The sequence below is a fragment of the Sphaerodactylus townsendi genome, linkage group LG09 (assembly GCF_021028975.2).
Source record: "Sphaerodactylus townsendi isolate TG3544 linkage group LG09, MPM_Stown_v2.3, whole genome shotgun sequence".
In the NCBI taxonomy this organism is placed as follows: Eukaryota; Metazoa; Chordata; class Lepidosauria; order Squamata; family Sphaerodactylidae; genus Sphaerodactylus; species Sphaerodactylus townsendi.
Window position 1 is genome coordinate 94,020,451 of NC_059433.1, and position 20,184 is coordinate 94,040,634.

General features: G+C 39.4%; 1 protein-coding gene across 9 annotated transcripts in view; it reads left to right on the forward strand.

Annotated features, from left to right (window-relative positions):
* The window catches only part of PAG1 (phosphoprotein membrane anchor with glycosphingolipid microdomains 1), a 124,403-nt gene that overhangs the window by 27,088 nt on the left and 77,131 nt on the right, over positions 1-20,184 (forward strand). For 6 of the 9 annotated variants that reach the window (XM_048507544.1, XM_048507542.1, XM_048507553.1 and 3 more), the window contains exons 2-3: positions 1,472-1,534; positions 3,185-3,408. The gene's annotated coding sequence lies outside the window, so the exon portion shown is untranslated. Of the gene's footprint in view, positions 1-1,471; positions 1,535-3,184; positions 3,414-15,693; positions 15,854-20,184 lie in introns of all 9 variants that reach the window. The other 3 variants (XM_048507548.1, XM_048507549.1, XM_048507550.1) reach the window with 3 other exon arrangements.

A 20,184-nucleotide genomic window follows, 5' to 3' on the forward strand; every position in this document is an offset into this window, starting at 1 on the left:
AAGTACACTTTATCATTATTCAATCCTGAACCTGAATACCTGTCAGTATTATAACAGTGCTGTAAAGCAGAAAAGCAATAATAATATATAATTCTACATTCCATTTCTGTTCCATTACTACTGGTAACTCTTTTTGCATTATATTGTTGTATGCTGATTTTATTGAGACAGAATGTAGGTGAGATTAGACAATAGGCTGTTACAGTGTCTCTTCTTTTGCCTTGTCTGGATAAGAACATTCCTCCTTGTTTTTGAGACAGATCTGACTAATATGTGAAAAATAACCTTGAAAGCTTCTGTGTTCATAAAAATGAATAGCTTACAGATTTACTTATGTATTTATGTTGAGATTTAGGGTTGCCAGGTCCCCTCTGGCCTTTCACAGGGGATTTTTTTTTCTTTTCTACAAAAATTATTATGAGATTAGCCAACTACATAGTATCTGATAGCTAAATTGTCCCCCCTGTAAATGGTATTTCTAGCTCATCAAAATATAGACCAGGGTTGCTTTGATCTTGCCATTTAATTGATTGGCAATAAGAGTAATAGCTGAGCAAGAGTTGCACAATATGTTTGCCCCTCCCCCCAAGTTCAATCTATAAAAGTTCACTGGTGATATTTCTTCTGTAAGTACTTAATGTTTAATTTAGCACCAATAGTGTACTATGTGTTAGCAGTGGAAGATGGGAGGGAGATTGACAGACCTCCTTTGACAGCCTGCCCTGTGGTGACTATAACTTAGCATTTGACCAATCCACTTTCTTTTTTCTGATTAATACTTTCTTATTGCACTGTCAGACTGAAGGTGTCCATTTTTACAGTACTGTCCATTAAGGGTTGCTGGACACATGTTTTTCCTACCAAGATTCGTATGCAAGAAAGGGAATCGCGGACGAAGAATGCGTTGATGAAGGGTTCGGTTCCCCCATGATAGCAGCCAGATTGATTTTCAGAGTTTTCCATTATTTATAATCTAAAATAAAAGTTTGCAACCTGGTTGGGGATGCTTATATTAGAAAAGGGCTATTTTAATCTTGTGATTTTTTTTGTATTTCACAAGTTCAAAAGTGTTTAGGACAGACAAGTAGAGTTTCAATGGTGAACTGGGAATTAAAATTCTCTCCTTCCTATGTAGTTCTGTCTATCTATATATTAAATGTCCAAAGGTGCCAATCATGCAGATTAGGATATTCCTAATAAACTTTTGCTTTAAAAAATGTGAGATTAAAAAAAGCCAAATTGATTTCCATAGAACCATTAAATATGTTCTAAATCTCTCCCACTCAAGCCCAGTGTGTCCTTTAATGCACTTACTGTTGGTGAGATCATGCCCTAAGCTTTTCAGCTACTTGTTTATAGGTAGGATAGTACTGAAAACTAATAATAATTCATTGTTTCCCTCTCCCTCTTTTCACTTTGTTCTCCATTTATTTTTGTGCCATATTTGTGAGCTTTTCCTTCTCTCACACAGGAAGAGACGTCTCTCAAAGCTATAAATCACTTCAGCATCAGAACAACCTACAGAGACTGCAAGGTAATTATTTATATAATTGCTTTTTGTTTTCTCTGGAGGTCAGTCTAGGTTTACTGCAGTGTGCTCTACAGACACGATTTATGGAGGCACCAGTTCTGAGCAATTAAACTCAATAATGTTACACTTGGCTTTTAGTGAAGCTGTCTTGCTCACAACTTGGTATGCTATGTTATCTTGCAAAAAAACCCCAAACCACTGTACCCTAAAATTGGTGTCTGCCTAAGGATATTGGTGATATTTTAAAAAAATATGCCCAATTATTCAGACAACAGACAAGAGCAATAAAAATAAGTCTTATTCTGTCCTTGCAATGGCTCCCCCTTCCACAGTCCCCAAAATCTCTTCAATCTTGTATTTTGACTGCAGTAGACACTATATGCACATGTACAAAAAAGGTTAGTGCACGCATGAGCTCAGAGACACACTATCCCTATTTTAAATTGTCTTCAATATTTGTCATTGCATTCATAAATAAAGAACTAGGAACCACAAATGAGGAACTAGGAAGCATCTTCAGGCTCCTCTGTCTCTATCAGTTTGACAAGTCTGCAGTGTTAATTATAAGCAGTGTCCAGTGCAGCTCAGGAAAAGTGTTGGGCCCTAAGAGGACAAAACAGAGGATGTTAATGCTGAGTAATTCTGCTCCGCTGGCTAGTTTTGCTCCCCGGCTTCTACACTGGCTACTTTCACAAAATAGCCAGAATCTTAAGACCACGCAACGAGTTACAAGAATCTAAGAAGATTTGGGACTTGCATTGTATGAGTACTACTTACAGTCCCAGTGCCAGACTGCTTTTGCAAATAAAAGAAGACTAAAGTATGTTGTTCAGCCCATCTTAAGATGGCTCTTTGGACCCTTGAGAAGGGCAGAGGAAAAATGATTAACCAGAATAGTAGGTGTGAAAACTTCTCCCTTACTATTTAGGATTATTTAGTTAAGCTATTTCCATCATATTTCAATGAATAGTGTTGACATAAAACAATCCGGCTAACAACTTTTTGACTCTAGAAATGTTTTTAGCTTTGTTATTATTCTTCATGTTTTTCCATTGCCTGGAGGAAAATTGAGAAAGGTCTTGCCCTCTGCATTAGACTTCTGAGGAAAGAGCATGGCCTGTGTGTTTCCATTCATTTTCCTTTCAAGCTCAAATATATCCCTCCATTTGCTAATTGAAAAATGAAATTAACACATGGTTTTGTTATCAGAAACTGCACAGCATTATTGATTAAAAGAGCCTTTTGTCTCCCACAAAGAGCTTAGCAAAATCACATTATACCAAGAGAGGGGAAAAGTCCATGCTTAGTTTGCTGAGCAGGGTTTCAATAAAATACATTGAGAGAGGCAACAATTAAACCTTTTGGAAGTCTAAGTATTGGATTCTAGTTTGGGTTGTGGTGATCATAATGGAATAGAACTGCAGAGAAAATGCTGTGTATCCCAAGCCCTTAAAAAAAAAGACTACCTACAGAAGGAAGAGTGAAGCCAAACATGGAAGAAGTTGCATGTTCAGGCTGCAAAGGACAGCTGCAGCTTGGGGCCAGGTGTACAAGGGGATTTCTGCTTTACTGTTTAGGACAGAAGACTTAAAGGGTGAAGGAACTAGATGACTCTCTACAGAGTGAAAATAGCATGTCTCTCTGTCTTTTAAGGGCAAAAACTGCAGAGCGTTATTGATGAAAAGAACCTCGGCAAAGAGCTAAATAGACGACCTCTTAAGATGGTGGTCAAGATCTAATGAAGAAGATCCAAAGCTGCAGCACTGATGCATTGGTGTGAGACCGCAAATGGAGTGTAGAAAATTTCCTCCATGCCTGCCCTACAGGTGATTCTGGAACATCACACAAGCTTCTACGCTGTTCTTCATGGAAAAGTGGTAAGGTAATGGAGGCAGGCTAGTTGATAACTGCTGATTGGTCAGCATCTGCTGCCCAGTGAATCTTGTAAATAGCATGACTTACCCAGTCCTGCCTGTCTGAGCTAGAGGAAGGGGTTAGTCAGAGTGACAGGGGTGTGTATGGTGGAAGGAGGGGTTCTAGTGATCTAGACTGGTCATTTTCAGCATCTGTGGCAGTCTGGAGCTTGGAAGAGGCATGGATTGCCTTCTACTATTTGTGTACATGGACTTCACTGTTGAGCTTAGCTCTGCATGAGCGAGGTGAGAATTGGAATTAATATCACAGAGCAGGATTAATGTTTGTGGGGTGGACCTGATGAAGGGAAAATATTTTGGGGGGAGAGGTCAATATTTTATCTGAGATCCAAATTCTGCCCTTACTAAGTTTGCGCTCTTGAGAAAATTGTTCATCAGTAGCCTTCGTAATTTGCCTTCTATAAAATGTGTTGCAGTCTGTTTCCAGGTTGGAAAGGAAAGCTACAGCTTTTGGCAGCCCGCAGGATGCTAGTATTCTCTAGAATCCAGCTATACTGGATTGGGCAATTTATACGGTGTTTTGTAGGGCAGCGGAGAGGGTCACACATGAGAGCATAGCAGAGGAAAGCAGTGACTTCCCCACCATGAAAAGAATGGTCTTATCTCTGTGTGAATGACTTTGGGTTTAAGCAGAAGTCTTGTTTTATTGTGCAGCAGATGAATCCAAGCTTCTTGACTGTACTGGGTTGAAATACAGTATAGGTAGGGCTGCTTTCTGCAAAAACACAGGTCATAATAAACTGGTAAATCTCTCTTTATAATTGCTGCAAACAATGAACATGCTATACTTATGGAGTTAGATGCAGATGGTGGCCATGGTTCCTCTTGCAGTTTTTTGGGTTTAAAATGCTTAGTCCCATTATCAGTTACTACTTTTGAGTGTCCCTGAAACCTTCCATTGCAATAAACTCTGACTGTCTTGTGGGAAAATGACTGATCTAGTCTCCACATTAGTTTGAAACTATTCAAATTGTTGATCCAAGGAAACTGTGTTTGGAAAGCAACCATTAGAAATTCAGTATCTGCAGCTGTTCTTCAAATGAAGGTGATGCTTCAATGGAGGAACTTGCCACATATTGATTTCCTTTGGATCTTATATTTTGTCAGATCTCACCAAGCAAATCCAAATAATCGCTACCATGTTAGAATATCTGCTTTAATAATGTAATTGCCTCCCAACTCCTGTCGCCTTTTCAGTTGAACTGATATTGTATGTCTGTTGCTGAATCCTGCCTGATTCTTGATCCACATGTTTTTGAGAGATAGAACACATCATTTTTGAGGGAATCAAAACAGGCTCTATTCTTGAATGAGAGAGAGTACCGCGACCAGTACTATTTGTACTGGTTAAAGTCTCGTGGCACAAATCTGCTTCCACACATGGGTCTTCTCCTGTGTGGGAAGCAGGAAGTCCCCTGTGTTAAAGGTGAGTAGCTACATGATGTTGTCCTCATTCCAAGCATAATGGGGGGCATCCTTGGGGATTACCCTTTTAAACCATAGAGAAAAAACACACCTGGATTAAAGGGAATCCTAAGAGTGACTGAAAGGTTAGCATCTGTGTGGATACTCTGTCTTTCACCACTACAGGGACAAAACATAGCGAAGCTCTGTTTCCCCCCTTTTTAGCTCTTCAGTAGTCTTTCCCCCTTTCCCTGCTGAGACGCGCTGCAGTGTTGAAGCACAGTTCAGTAGAAAAAGGGAGAGGGTTGGAGCCCAGGTAGCAGGACTGCAATATGAACAGTCAAGGGAGATGGCTACAGCAACTGTTGGAGGAAAACTTGGGAAGAATCCAACAAGGCACAGGTGAAAACTCATTTTAGCACATACTCCATGACAGCTACAGTGGCAGAAGAACAACACTTTTAATCCAGTAGCCCAATTATTGTCAGGGGCTAGCTGCCAGGAGCCTATGGTACCCATTTTGAAACAGCTAAATTAGCTGACAGTCTGTTTCTAACTTCAATTCGAGGTGTTGGTTATGACCTTTAAAACCCTTCATAACCTGACACCCACATCTTTGAAGGACTGTCTCCTTCCATATGTCCCTGTTCACCAACTACTATCATCAGTCACCCATCTGTTGACTCTCCATCCCCTTAGGGTGGTCCATTTGGCACTGATGAGAACCCAGGCGCTTTCTGTTGTGGCTCTGGTTCTGTGGAATGAACTCCCTGAAGAGGTAAGGGGGCCTCTTCCCTGGAGGTTGTCAGGAAGTGCTGTAAGTCCTGCCTGTTTGCCAATGCTTTTAATGGGGTCTGAATGGCTGGCATCTGTTAGGGACAGAGGGATTTTGGCTTTGCTATTTTATTTTTGGTTTTAGCTGGGGATGTTTTAACTATAATGTAAGTCACATTCAACCAAAAAGAAAGGTGAGATGCAAAATTTGAAATAAATGATGCACAAAAAAGGATCTTATTTATTACTATGCAAATACCAACATTTGGTAAGGGCCATCTAAAGGAAGGCAGTGAGAGAGGTGGGTAGTAAGATCTCTCCTAAAAAGCTTCTTGCCACCTTTTGGGTCTGAATAAATAATAATATTTATGGTGTTATTCAACAGGTATCCTGTTGAAAGCAGTTTTTTTTCTTCCTAGTGGTAGAATTTGAAAATGTTTAAGTCCTTAAAATCATTAAGAGTAAATGACAGATTTCCATTGTTCACAATCCAATGCCTAAAGAAAGCAGCTCTACCTTGTTTCATTGCACAGCCGTCCCTGCCAGTATCTTACTAAAAAATAAGACTTGTTTTAGAATTAGCTAGTAGCTTTAGTTGTCAGCTGAGCCATTCATAATGACTTCTAGCTTCATGACACTGTGCACTGAAACAATTTCAAGAGCCGAGAGAATTTACTGTCAATTTACTATCACTTACTTTGTGCTGTGTATTAGGAATCCATGGACCAGTTATTCACAGACCATTCTGCAATCAGTGTACCTATTCAATTTGAAGATGATAATTTTTCTTGCAAATAGAACTTACGTTGCAAAGGCAGTAGGCTTTTAAAAGCATCTGTTGTAAGTGCCAAGGTTTTTTTTAATGTTTTGTCATTAAAATTGCTCTATAAATTTTAGACAGCCTTCAGCTGAATGAAAGTCTATTGCATGCCAGACATATATTGATTTTTCCCCCCTTAGATCAATGCTTTCCAGGGGCACTGTATTATTTATTTATAAGGCAGAAAAGATGCCTGACAGGCAGTTACAGAAGTGTAAATCTGTAATCCAAATAACATTGTGAAGTGCTTTGCAAGAATCCAAGAAATCATTGTAGCCACGAGAAACCTCTTCATTCTAAGCACATGTTCATTTCTGCAATCATTCATTCATTTGGAGAAAGAACAAGCTATTACTAATGCCAGAAATTTTAGCTCATTTTCTGTATTAATATTCAAGCAAAGGAAGTGGGAGAGATTTTCATATTCTACTCCAATTGAGTCATATTGTCTTTTCTCCCCCAATAGGATCCTGTGTGTTTGTACCTCTAACGAGGGAGGAAATTAGTTTCTGCAAATGATGTTTTAAACTTTCCTGTCATTGTTTACCCATTCTAAACATCTTATCAGAATGCATTTTGTGTACGTCTGTTACCATAAGGATATTTCATTTTGTACCTATGCCTGTGCTTATGCCCACCGTATTGGCATCATTGTCTGCTGACTATGCAGCATATATGCTGAAATATTTTCGAAGACTATTAGCCATTTGTGTTTTTATTTGTGCATCTTTACAATGTTCATCGTATTGACTAGTTCCTTGGAAGGGATGTAATAGGACACGTTTGTATGGCTACCCACATTTAGGGTCATCCAAGCTCAGATGATAGTAGATGTCTGGAATTTCAACTACTTCATATTATTATTTATTTGTTTTGAATGTTAATTCACCAACTGCTTGGATTGCAAGAATAATCCAGTGGATGGGACAAGAGCAGGATAGCTTATCACTTTTCAAGCCATCCGTTCATTAGAAGAATTTCCAGGTTTGTTAATCAAAACATCATATTAAATACATCATGTCATTTATATGTGTCTTCATTTGATATAGTAAAAGCATATTTGTTTGTCACTGAGTAATCAATAACAAGATTCATAAAGTTAATTTAAATTTTCACAATAAAAATACTCTATATAAAGGTCCTTTTGCATCTTCCCACATCTCCTAGTTGTTGACAAACTATGGTTTGCTTTTTTATGCAAACTGTGGCTTTTCGTTTTCTTCCATGTCAAAATTCCAAATTAGGATTTGAGCATAGTTTGCATTTCTTGTGTGATAGAGGCCACAAGCCACAGTTTAACAGTTCTAAAGAAACTGCAAACTATGGTTTCCTAACATTCAAACAGTATAATGGCATAAAAAGATCCATGAGAGCCTGAGTTCTTCTTCACATAATGTTAAGCCATGGCTTATTATACATATTATAGGAATATCTTAACAGTCTTTATACCTTAAATGTTTTTCATAGGTGCACAGTTTTTATAGAAGCAAAGAAGTGAGATGCCTGGCATTCAATAAAATGCAAGGTCTGTATGTTAGTTAAGGAGCAAGCTTTGCTGCTTCCAATTTTCAGTCTGAAATATTACACTTTAAAATCGGTGTCTTTTTCCTTCTCCTTTTTAACTCTTCTTTTAGGGTCAGTCTTCTTATAACATGGCAGTGGTGAAAATAAGGATGGAGAACTATTTTGCACATCACTGACCCAACACAGTTTTGATTGTTGTTTAATTACTGACAGCTTTGATGGTTATCCTTCTTTTATAAGTTTAAACCCATGGAGTGCAGAACTATGTATCAAGGTATATAACACAGAACTGCAGCTATGCAAGTTTATCTGGGAAAAGAATGTGAATGTATTGAACAAGAGTGGATGGTGGTCTGCTTTCAATCTGAGGATGTTTCTGGTAATTTTGTTGATATGCTGCTCATCACAATGCAAGGATTGTATGAGGGTCATTTAGAGGCCACAGGACAAACTGGAACAGCTTTCTTCCATCCTGTTGAAATGGAATGTAACTGTAGCATTTTCTGTGTATTACACTGATGTACAGAAATCTTATGAAGTTAGTGTATGTGCATATAGGTATATCTTGGAAAGATATCATCAGACAAATCATGCACGCTAGTACAGTTGATAATGACTTTGTAGATAGCCAATTTTATTCTGAAGCTAATTTATTGTAAATACATGCTTGAAGTGTTATTAAAGTATAATTAGTAATTAGGTATGAATTACTGAGATAGCTATGCCGTGGGATTTGAAAATTAAACACAGAAAGATGCCATCGTGCATATTATTAAATGCATATCTTCTGTGGGAAGATGCAGGAAGAGGAGGGGAAAGAAGCATTAGTAATAGGGACAGAGAATTGAACAATCTCGCATATGTGCATGTACAAAAAGGAATAACATCTTGTGTTCATATAGTGACATTTTCGTTCTTCTTGAATGATTGCTGCTAGCAGGAATGCATAGATAATATATTAGCAGCGCATCATTCATCAGAATAAGCAGGGAACCAAAGACACTTTTCAAATTATCAGGCATTTGGATAAAGACAGTAGAATTCAGATTTACATAGGGTGACCTGAATGATTCAACATCTGTTCGGACAACTTATTTTGTGTAGAATAGATTTACATATGGGCATGAGGGAATCTTCCATGGTGGAATGAAATGCTTCATTGGGTAAATAAGGACAGAAAAAAGTTTGGCTCATTTAAACATTTTAGCTTTTCTCTTCTAATGAAGTTTCTTTTTTTAAAAAAAACCAGTTAAAAAGTCAGTTGTGTTGCCTCCTGTTTTAAGGAAAGATAAGCTGCCATTTTGAAATAATTTTAAAAATCTGTGAGGACCTGAACCTAATCAGGTTGGTGGTGGGATGAAGAGCTCTTGTTTTCTCCTCCTCCTGCTCCTTATCAGGCTGAAAAGGCTGCCCCACCCCGCAGCTGTTTTGGTACTTGAAAAGGTCAGGGGAAAATAGGAGTGCGGTGTGAGCTAGATCAGGACTGGGCCATGTCAGCATTTTAAATAACTTTCAAATGGTGATATCATCATCATAGTGGCCACAAGAATGCCATCACTTCTTGTTTGACCCTGTTAAGCTTTTCTGTATCTTTGGATATACAAAATAATATAGGAAATGTCTGCCTTTTTAAGGAATTTATAGTCTGTGAGGATATATTAGCAATTCCACTGATATCCAGGCCAAAGAGAGTTTCTATTAACCTTTCTCTTAAAAAAAAACATTAAAAAAACCACAGTCCAAGCCCTAGTAGAGACAAAAGAAAATAATCAAAACGTATCCCCTGAGTGTAATTGGAAAACATTAGCTAATTGAATTGCCACCTTTTAAACCTTTTGGAAATAAAGCACCCCTAATATGAGTTAAGGTAACCACTTCTTAAAGGTATTTAATTTGATTGTTCTATTTTTCAGCCCTTCATTAATATTGACAGAAGGCATTTTTTTTTCCTGTTTGCCATAAAGTCAATTTTTAATATGAATTCCAGCAGGACTTAGAGAAGTGAAGTATGCCTGGTGGCAGGTGGCACAACAGAATTTTTAATCAAATGATAGAATGCAGCTGGTGGGTGGTTAGCTAGCTGGAAGCACTTGCTATGTAAATGCTTCCTTTTTTGCCTAAGAAATGGAATAGAAACGGGATCCATGAAATTGCTGAGGAAATAAAACTTCATTATTTTCTGAATGAAATGCATGCACATCCTTGATTCGACAAAGATAAGTTCCAAGTTCTCACCTGGGTAATAAAAATGAGGAACACGCATATTGGATGGGGGTCACGTTTATGGGTAGCAGTGTGAATTTGCAAGATCTTGGGGTACAAGTGGACCTTAAATTAAATATGAGTTTCCAGAGTAATACAGAAACAGAAAAGGCTAATGTGACCATGAGGTGTATCAATAGAGGGGTAACATGCAAATCCCAAGAGGTCATAGTGCCACTGTGGTCAGGCTGTACTTGGAGTATTGTGTGCAGTTCTGGAGGTCTCTCTTCAAAAAGGATGTGGACAGAGTGGATTGATGCATGATCAGAGACCTGGAGATCAAGACCTATGAAGAAAGCCTAGGAACTTGGGAATGTTCAGTTTGGAGAAGAGGAGATGGTGGGGAGAAGCGTGATTGTTCTCTTTAAATCTTTGAAGGGCTGTCAGAGGAGGTCAGGGGGCTATTCCTGTTGGCAACAGAGGATGGATCTCTCAATTATGGTTTTAAATGACAGGCGGAAAGGTACTGGCTGAATATTAGGAAAAAGTTCTTTACAGTAAGAGCTGTTCTACAGTGGAATTGGCTACTCGGGGAGGTGGTGAGCTCCCCCTCACTGGCAATCTTTAATGAGCGGGTGGACAAACACTTGTCAGGGATGCTATAGGGTTATGCTGATCCTGCACTGAGCAGGGGGCTGGACTAGATGATCTGTATGGCGTCTTCATACTCTATGATTCTATGATATGCTTGCTCCACTTTGCACAAAATGATCTCTGGTTTGTTGATGTGCTAACCATCAGTCACTGCAAATGTTTCGTCTTCTTATTTTGTACTTTCTGGCTATTTTACCATTATCAGTCATCTTCCATTGTCACTACCAACAGAAATTCCATCCTAATTACATGATAATCTCTGTGCTCACAACTGTACTTTGACAGTGGTGTGAAAACAATTAGAAATTAGAAATTAACTGTTAGACATTAGAAATTAACTGTTTCCCTTGCACTGTTGTAATTTCTTTTAATTCCAAATAATACTATTCTGTTGATATTTTGTGTGACATTAGAATGGTATTGATGCGTGGAAACAAAATAATGAATCACCAACATGACAGCTTGCATTGTTACTTTTCTCAGTAACATGGGTGTGTGAGTGACCATTTACTCTTGAGGAACTCAATAATTTGGAGGTTTTAAAATGTATCAGAACATTAATTATTTTATAGTCCACCTTTCTCACTGGAACTCAAGGAAGATTATTCAGTTTAAAACAGTGCAATAAAAGAGCAGAAAACACAAATCAGCAATTAAAATTAGAGAACAGTGTGCTAAAATATTACATATGTATATAATTTAAGCAGAACTGGATTGCACAGTTGGAGCAAAATGCAATAAACAATGTTATATTTACCAAGAATAGAGCAATGAAAACTAAATTTTTTACACTGGAACTTACCAAACAAGCTAGTTTTTTTACTGCACACACACAGAGAGACACATTTCAGGCATAAATTCCTACCAGGAGCTTTCCTAGGGAATGAGTAATATATGCTAAATCCTTGTCGTTGCCTTGAACCTAACACCTTCAGTGGAGAAAGCTTTAGAGATAACAGAAACCTAACACTGTAACACTTAAAACTGCTCTTTAATTCTTAGTAGCAAGATGGTTTGGCAATAGGATAAATATCAAAGCTTAGTGCGAAGTACAGCATTGAAGTTTTACAGAGGATTTAAATAGGGCTTTATAGGTTGTGATGGAAGACCTTTAATACAGCTGCTTTGGAAGATATATTGTTGTGTAATATATTAAAGTCTCTTGCAGTTATGCTACAAATTTAATAGGAAAGATCCACTGAAGTGAATTCTTGTGGTTTTTCAGCAAGAAAAACCAATCGATGTGTGTCTATATATGATACTATATTTGCAGTAGATAGGCAATTAAACTGGATGAAATGGTTACAATGCAGGGTATGGGGTTTCTCCTACCCTTTTGTGTGAAAATCAGTGCTGAGATTGAATTAATTATCTTTTTTGGAAATGTGTGCTTGTTTTACTTGTTATTGTGGCATATTTGTAAATTTGATATGTACTACATGAAAAAAGGCTTCAGTACATGGGGTGATTGTAGCTACAGACTTGATTTGACACTGTGGTGGACTCCACATTTCAGTAGCAAAAATATTTTTGTGTTATTAAAACATGCACTGGCTGTCTCCCAATTAGACAGTTCTCTTCTCTCCGCAGACTAGCCAAGATTGGAGATTGAATGCTTTCTAAAAATTCTGTAAAATGTCACGTTTTGACTGTCTTTCCAATCAGCTGACATGATACCAGCACCAGAATCTTACATTTGGATTCATGTATTTTGTACTTTGTTGCAATAGGATGCTGGCAGTTCATTATAAATTGTTAGTTGTTATCCGCTGCAGAGGCCCTTTGGATGAGATGGGTGAGAATTACTCATATCCCTCATGCCAGGAGCAGCAGCTGCTGTTAAAACCCATCTTAATTTCATAAAGTTTTGCTGCTCTTCCTTCTTCTTTTGCTTATATTAACATGATCTGTTGGACATTTTTTTGACCATTTGTACATGTTCTGAGATATTACTATTTATTAAGGTTTATAAATCTGTTAATTAAAGCACAGTTGCAACCACAACTTTAAAAAAAAGTATGGAATGCTTTCAGCACACAGTTAATTAACCATCTGCTCCAGAAAAGCACCCAGTTTTCCCTGCTGTAAAAATGTCTATGGCAGCATGAAAGCAATTTGTATGAATGTTTCAAAATTACATTACATTCTGATTCTGACCTTCCAAAATTCTTGCTTCCAATGAACCTGTGGTAGAAGGCAAATGTAAAATGCCTCTGACTGTGTCTAGCTTTGCATTATTTTATTAATGTATTCCTTTGATTTTTAATCTGCCCTTTCCCAACCAACTCGGACTCAGGGTAGCTTACAACAGCAATTAAAATTAACATTTACAATTAACATCTTCAGTCTTACTCAATGCTAAAAATTGTGATGGCGCCATAAAACATATACAGTAGGGAATAAGAACTACATTCAATGGAGAAAAGAGAAATAACGATGAATTTAATTATAATTAGGTAATGGGAAAAGGAAGCGGGGGAGGGAAGACAGGGAGGCCAGCTAGATGGAAACTGGCATTTTCCTTAACCATATTCTGGCCCTGCAGCAAATCCCACATGGCCCAGGTCTCATGAGATAGAGAGTTCTACCAGGCCATGGCCAGAGCTAAGAAAGCTCTGGCTGTGGTTTATGACAACTGGATGGTTTTGGGGCCAGGGACTACCAGCAAGTGTTTCCTACTGAGCATAATGTTCTTTGAAGATATTTCAGGACAGGCAATCTTACAGGTATGATGGTCCCAGACCATTTAGGACTAAAGTTCAATAGCAAAACTTTGAATCTGATCTGGTACAGTGCAGCTGACAGAACACATTGGTTATGTGGCCTCCATGGGGTCTCTGTAAGGACCCATGCCACTGCATTCTGAACAAACTGGAGTTTCTGGAGCAGTCTCAAGGGTAATCCTTGTGGAGTGTGTTATAGAAGTATAATATGGAGGTGACTATTGCATGGATCACAGTGGCTAAGTCAAAGTGAGACAGGAAAGAAACCAGTTACTGGACCTGGTACAGGTGGGAAAATGCCAGTCTGGCTACATTCATGACCTTGGCCTCCATAAATAGGGCTGATCCTGGTGTCAACTGCACACAGTTTTAAAAGGTAGGAGTGAAACTTCTAATTTTGTCCTGGTGTACATCTGTAATAATTCTTTTGCAGGGGGTGGGAACAGGATTTTAACAAATCCACGGCAAGGATAAGTTGGATTTATAGGAGTGCTTGGTTTGACTGCTGCTAGAAAGTTTCTTTCTAACAATCCCTCTGGAAGTCCAAGGGTTATTCAAACTCAGTAGTTAATGAAGCTATTATTTATGCACATCTTTTAAAATATTAAATGGGAGAAACTCCGTGAATAAATTTACTTTTATTTCTCTTCAAGATGCAGGGTGGTAGATTATAATGCATTCCTACCTCTCTTTATAATGCTTTTAAAATTTCTGAGATGCTTTCATTTGGGAGGAATGACCACAAGTACATTAAGTTTAATTACATGGACCCATTAGTCTAATTGTTGTCTGATTGAGAAGAGAGTTTGGTATGTGCAGAAAAGCCAAGATGGCATAGGGTGCTGCTGTCTGTGAAGGATAGGAGAACACAAAAACTTCTCAGAATTAGTTAATCTGCAGCCTTCTTTTTCAGCAACTAATAGTAATACCACTACAACTGATGTATTAATCACATTAAGAAGTTTGTAAAGCATTTGACATAGTTTGTAAAGCATTTGACATAGTTTGACTGGCAAATTATAATCACTAGCAAATTATAATATTATAATTATAATTGTCAAAAGATTAAGCTGCAAGACAATTAAAAACTCTGGCTTGGGATGCCATTAAAACCTTTTACATTTGCGGGGGAAGGAACATTTGAAATATGTGAAAAGAGATGCTTCATCGCACATTGCAAATACATCACAGACTACAGGGTCTGATTTTTGGAGGTTAATAGTAGATACAGGGAAATCCTGAAATCATATATTGAAATCTGCTTGGGAAGAGCATCTTATGTATAAATATATGTGTTGAAGTCTTCCTCCAGTGGAAGATGCACCACAGGAAGTTTACTGTCCGTGAAACAGAATCTTTGGATGCAACCCAGTGTCTCTAGCACCCCCACTGATTCTGTAGATTCATGGTCACCCATCTCCACAAATTGTTCAGTTGTTAAATCTCTCCAGTGTTTCCAGCTAGATATTCGGTTCCGGTCTTTATCTCCTTACCTTCTAGAACAGTGGTTCTCAACCTGTGGGTCGCGACCCCTTTGGGGGTCTAATGACCCTTTCACAGGAGTCACCTAAGACTCTCTGCATCAGTGTTCTCCATCTGTAAAATGGATAAATGTTACAGTTAGGGGTCACCACAACATGAGGAACTGTATTAAAGGGTTGCGGCATTAGGAAGGTTGGGAACCACTGTGCTGGAACATTGAAACGGTTAGCTGTTGGTACCTGAAAAAAGTCCTTATTTTTTTGTTGTTTGGCAGATGGGGGTAGTTTTCTTCCATCTCTATTATCTCTCTTGTTCGTTTTTTGCTCCCCATAGTAAATTTTGTCTGGATAGAGCTCTTGTGGCAGCTGGAATGTTACTTGCATAAGTTAGGGGGTTGTGTGGAATTATAAATAGTCAGGATAAGAAAAATTTAACAAGCCTTATCGGAGCAGTTTTCCAAGCCATTAAATCTCTCTAATGACAAAGTTATGTGGAAATATTTTTTACAAAAATATTTGATGGAGCCTGTAATTAATAAATTATTTTGTGTCATCAGTTGAATCCACAGATGTGGATAACTGACACCCGCTTTTTATCCTCCTGGATAGTTATATTTGGTCTGCATTTTTTTCTTTTTCCTATCAGGTACAACTGACTCATGTGGCCCTGTGAGTTTTTCAAAACAAGAGTCATTTAGGGCTACACAGATAAATAAGGTTTGGAAATGCAACCAAAAGAAAGTGTAGTCACAAAGAGAGTGCAAGCGGGGAAAAACTTCCTAGGAACTGGACAGCACACTGATTAGGTAAGATGAACTTTGCTCTGATTGGAGGAACAGCTCGCTGACTAACATTCTGATTGGAGGAACAGCTTGCTGACTAACATTCTGAAAAAATTTCTGAATTTGTATTCCTGCATGTTGTATGTAAAAAATCTACCCTGAGAGTACTTCAATCAGAGTGAATCTGATCAGTAATATGGCATGTGGCAGAGTATGCTGAGAGCAGAAATTCACAGGCAGAAGAACTAGAAGTCTGTTTATTGGTCAAGACAGAGGTGGAATAGTGAGAGAGACTGTACACAGTGATCAAAATAAAGGGTGAGGGAGATGTATCTTCTAGGAGATAGAAGATTTCCTATGCCAGTTAGGAAAGGCATTATGCTCATAGAAGGATTCCCTGTCTGGTGTATTATGCTCTGTCTCAGGGAAATTAATCAGTGTGAATTAATCTGCCACATCTTCCTGGACCTTTTTTGTTTAAATATTCCACGGGGTCCTAGTGACTGTCTCCCCTCCCCTTCTGATTGTGGCTGCCATTTTGTTTCCCATTGCAGAAACAGGAAAGAAAATGGCAGTCAAAACTTTACAAAAAAAGTATTTCTAATAGGTGTCTGGGGCAATATAAATGCTCCTTTTTCAAATGTTCTTGTTTAACAGTAGGCAATAATGGTTTTGACAAAAGCAGCACTTAAATGAGATTCTCTAATGCTAAAGGAGAATCTGCACTATTTTCCCCAGCAGAAACAGGACCTCTTCACTTCCGCCACACAATGAACAACCACAACTCATGAGAGAGATTTCTGTAGAGTGGCTGTCTATCAATGGAAAGGCTGTGTATACTAAGAGAAACTGTATCAGCCTGCCAGAACCCAGAGTCTTTTTGAATCTTGAGTTAGTCTTAGATGTTACAGACTTACAAAGACAAAATTGCACCTTCACATATAAGAAACTGTGAAACCTAGGCTGATTCCACATGGGCCAAAAACAGCAGTGTCAAAACGGTGTGAAAATGGTGTAAAAGGGTTTAAAATGGTGTAAAAGGGTTTATACTGTTTTCACACCATTTTCACACTGCTGGTTTTGGCCCATGCCGAATCAGCCCTAGACAGCTTAATAAAATCTTGTGCCGGTGACAGAAATCTACGATTGTAAATAGCTTGCTCCTGCTTGATTTCCATCTGTTGATTTTCTTCCTAATTCCATCTTTGTTCAATAAATTTTCCTTTAATTTGTTTGAACTTGCCTCAGTTTTCCAGTGCCATTTTTAAGGGGATTGGTTTGAAAAGAAAAAGGCTTTCCTACACCTTAGAGTAGGACAATATTAGAACTGTAGTCTACCAGAAAGACTATTCATTCCTGAGGGTCCCAAAGGCAAAAGGCAGGAAAATCTACCTTACAGTGATAAACAGGTATAGAGTGGCAGGAGTGTCATCATACCTACCTCCACCTCACAAACCATCCAAAAAATGATCAGGTCCAACCCTGCTTAGCTTCCAGAATCTGATTAGATGGGTCTAGACTGAGCCATCCATGTTGGGGCATACAGTTTACCTAGTAGAGTTTAAGAGTTCATGAGGATTTGTTCATGAGGAATATTTTGGTCCAAATTCTGTCAGTAGAGATGAGGTAAAAGAAATCCTGATTATTTATGTTTCTTATTATTGTGAAGCTAAACCGTTTGAATCCTAGGCATTTGATGGCTTTTTTCTATCTTCTTACCAAGGTTGCCTTAGTTGTAATTAAAGTTTATAACTTCAGATGTTCCAAGGCAGCAAGAGACCGAGAGTGCAGCCAGTGACCCTCCTGTCCTGCTTGCTGCACCTGGCTTCTTCTTTTTTTACCAGTTTTGCTTTACATGCAAGCCTTGCTTGTTAGAACAGATGGGCAAGACAGGTAGGCAGGGGAATTAGTGGGAAATCTGGGCAAGAATTTTGGATGATTATCCTTTTTTGCTGGCCTAGAGTGTTTAGTGGTTTAGATTCAGCATCTAGCCTATTAGGGCAATTACATTGCCTGATATGAAAGAAAAACACCTCAACAGTGGGCTTTTCTGCACAAGTTGTTTACTACATAACCTCCCAGCAAATGCTATATTTTTTTCTGTGAACTTTTGCCCATTTCCCCTCTGTTTGGAAACAGAAACGTTTCCAGTTAACTTTCCCCCCATTGTTTTCATGAATACTTTACTACAATGTTTTGCCTGATTTGTTTGTGAGCTAGCTTTCCTTTAGTGTGCAATCATAATGATTTGGGTTTTATTGCTCTGTCCTGATAAACCCCTGACTCTTACCTCCATGTAGTAGTCCCTCCAGCTTTTTTTCTTCTTCTTGCCTTCCTCCATTTTCAGGGTGGATCAGACCAGCTTTGTCAATTTCACATAGAGCTGCTAAAGTTAATGTTCAGGCTGAGAAGCAAAGAGGCAGAGTGGCTCAAAGCAGCTTTGTCAGTTTCACATAGAGCTCCCAAAGTTAATGTTCAGGCAGAGAAGCCTAGAGTCTTGGTGGATTGGATCAGCTTTGTCAGTTTCATACCAAATGTTCCCTCCTCTTTGTCAGTTTCACATAGAATTTTCCCTGTTAACCATTTCCCCTGTCTAGATTTTTTTTAAAAATTAAGTCAGATTTTCATTAGAGCACTGGTGCAAATGGAAAAATGGTTACTTTTCTCTTCCCTCCTTTGTTTTCAGGGTAAATCCAACTAACTTTGTCAATGGCCGTTTCCGCACGGGCATTAAATGGCGGCCTGGAAACGGTAAAAACGCCATCTCCAGGCCGCCATTCGCACGGGGGCGCAGCTGCAACGCAGCCGCGCCGCCCTCACGCCGCCCGCCCGGCCTGAAGCCGGCGTTTCCCCAGAGGGCTTCCCAGTGCTCTTTTTGGGGAAACGCCGCCGTGAAGCCGAGCGAACGGCAGCAGCTTCACGCCGCCTCCCCCACCTGGCACTTACCTTGTCCCCGGGCCTCCGGTGCATCGCCAAGGCCTGGGGACACGCCCCCCTGCCCTGCGCCGCTGGAGCAGGCGTGTAGGGCCAGGGGGCGTGTCCCCAGGCCTCGGCGACGCGCCGGAGGCCCGGGGACATGCCGGGTCGGCGGGGCGCCAGCGCTCCGTGGCACTGGCTGCCCGGCTGTTCCCAGGACCGTCCATGCGGACGGTCCCAGCGTCGTCGGGTCGGCGTCGGAAACGCTGACCCGGCCGTTTCCGCCTTCGTGCTGAAACGGCCAATGTTACATAGAACTCCTGAAGCTAATGTTCAGGCAGAAATACAAAGTGGCTGGGTGGATTGGATCAGCTTTGTCAGTTTCACATGGGATATCCCCTTCTCCTGGCTGCAGGCTGTCAACCCTTTCAGTCATTTTCTCTTTCCCTTGGTCTGCCATTTCCCCCTCCCTCCCTCCCTCCCTCCCTTCCTCCATTTTCCCTTCCACATTTTAATTTTTTTGAAAAATCAGACTATCACTACAGTGCTGATGCAAAAGAATGCGTGAGCGCTCAGTAAACAAGTAAAAAGCTAGGATTGTGAAGTTGCTAGCCTTTTTTTTGGACTGGGTCTCTGGGGGTTTTGAGGGGACGGTACAGATGCGTATAATGGTGAATTGTGCCTCAGTTTGTGGTGCAAAATGTCCAAAGCTAAAATGTCCAAAGTTAAAATGACCTAGTAGACAGAGATTCTCTAATAGTCATTCATAGTTATGTACTGGTTGTGGTAGGTGGCCGTGGTCTGGTAGATCTTGTTCCTAACGTTTCGCCTGCATCTGTGGCTGGCATCTTCAGAGGTGTATCATGGAGAGAAGTCTATTACACACTGTGTTCAGTGAGAAGGGAATGTTTAGTAGGGTATATATTGTCCATGTCCCAGGGTGGGCAACCAGTCAGTAAGTGTTTGGGTGGAACTTGCTATGCAAAAGTGTGGTTGAGAGCATTGTATTACGGGCGGGGGTATCAGTTCATTTACATGTGAAATTTGGTCATGAATAGAGAAAGGTGACAAGTTTGCATATACTTGGTCTGATGGAAGTTGGTCCAGGGAGTGGATTTTGTTTTTCCCATTTTGTGATATAAACAGGATGTGATACCTTGGAGTATCACTTCTATGTTCAACTGAACCAACATATGCTTTGTCTTTGAATTATATGCCACACCGTGAAGCTTCTTTGTTATGGACATTGCATGGATCAGTTTGTGATAAAACTTCAAAAAAATGAGAACAAAGGCTAGGGGCTTTGCTGAGAAATCGCTTTCTGCTAATTGATCTAAGTACATTCAGAACACGTAAAAGAAAATGACAATAAAGGGCTGGGTTTTTTACTTATTCAGAAGACAAGCAGTACATTTTCTGGACATGGCATGTGAAGAATG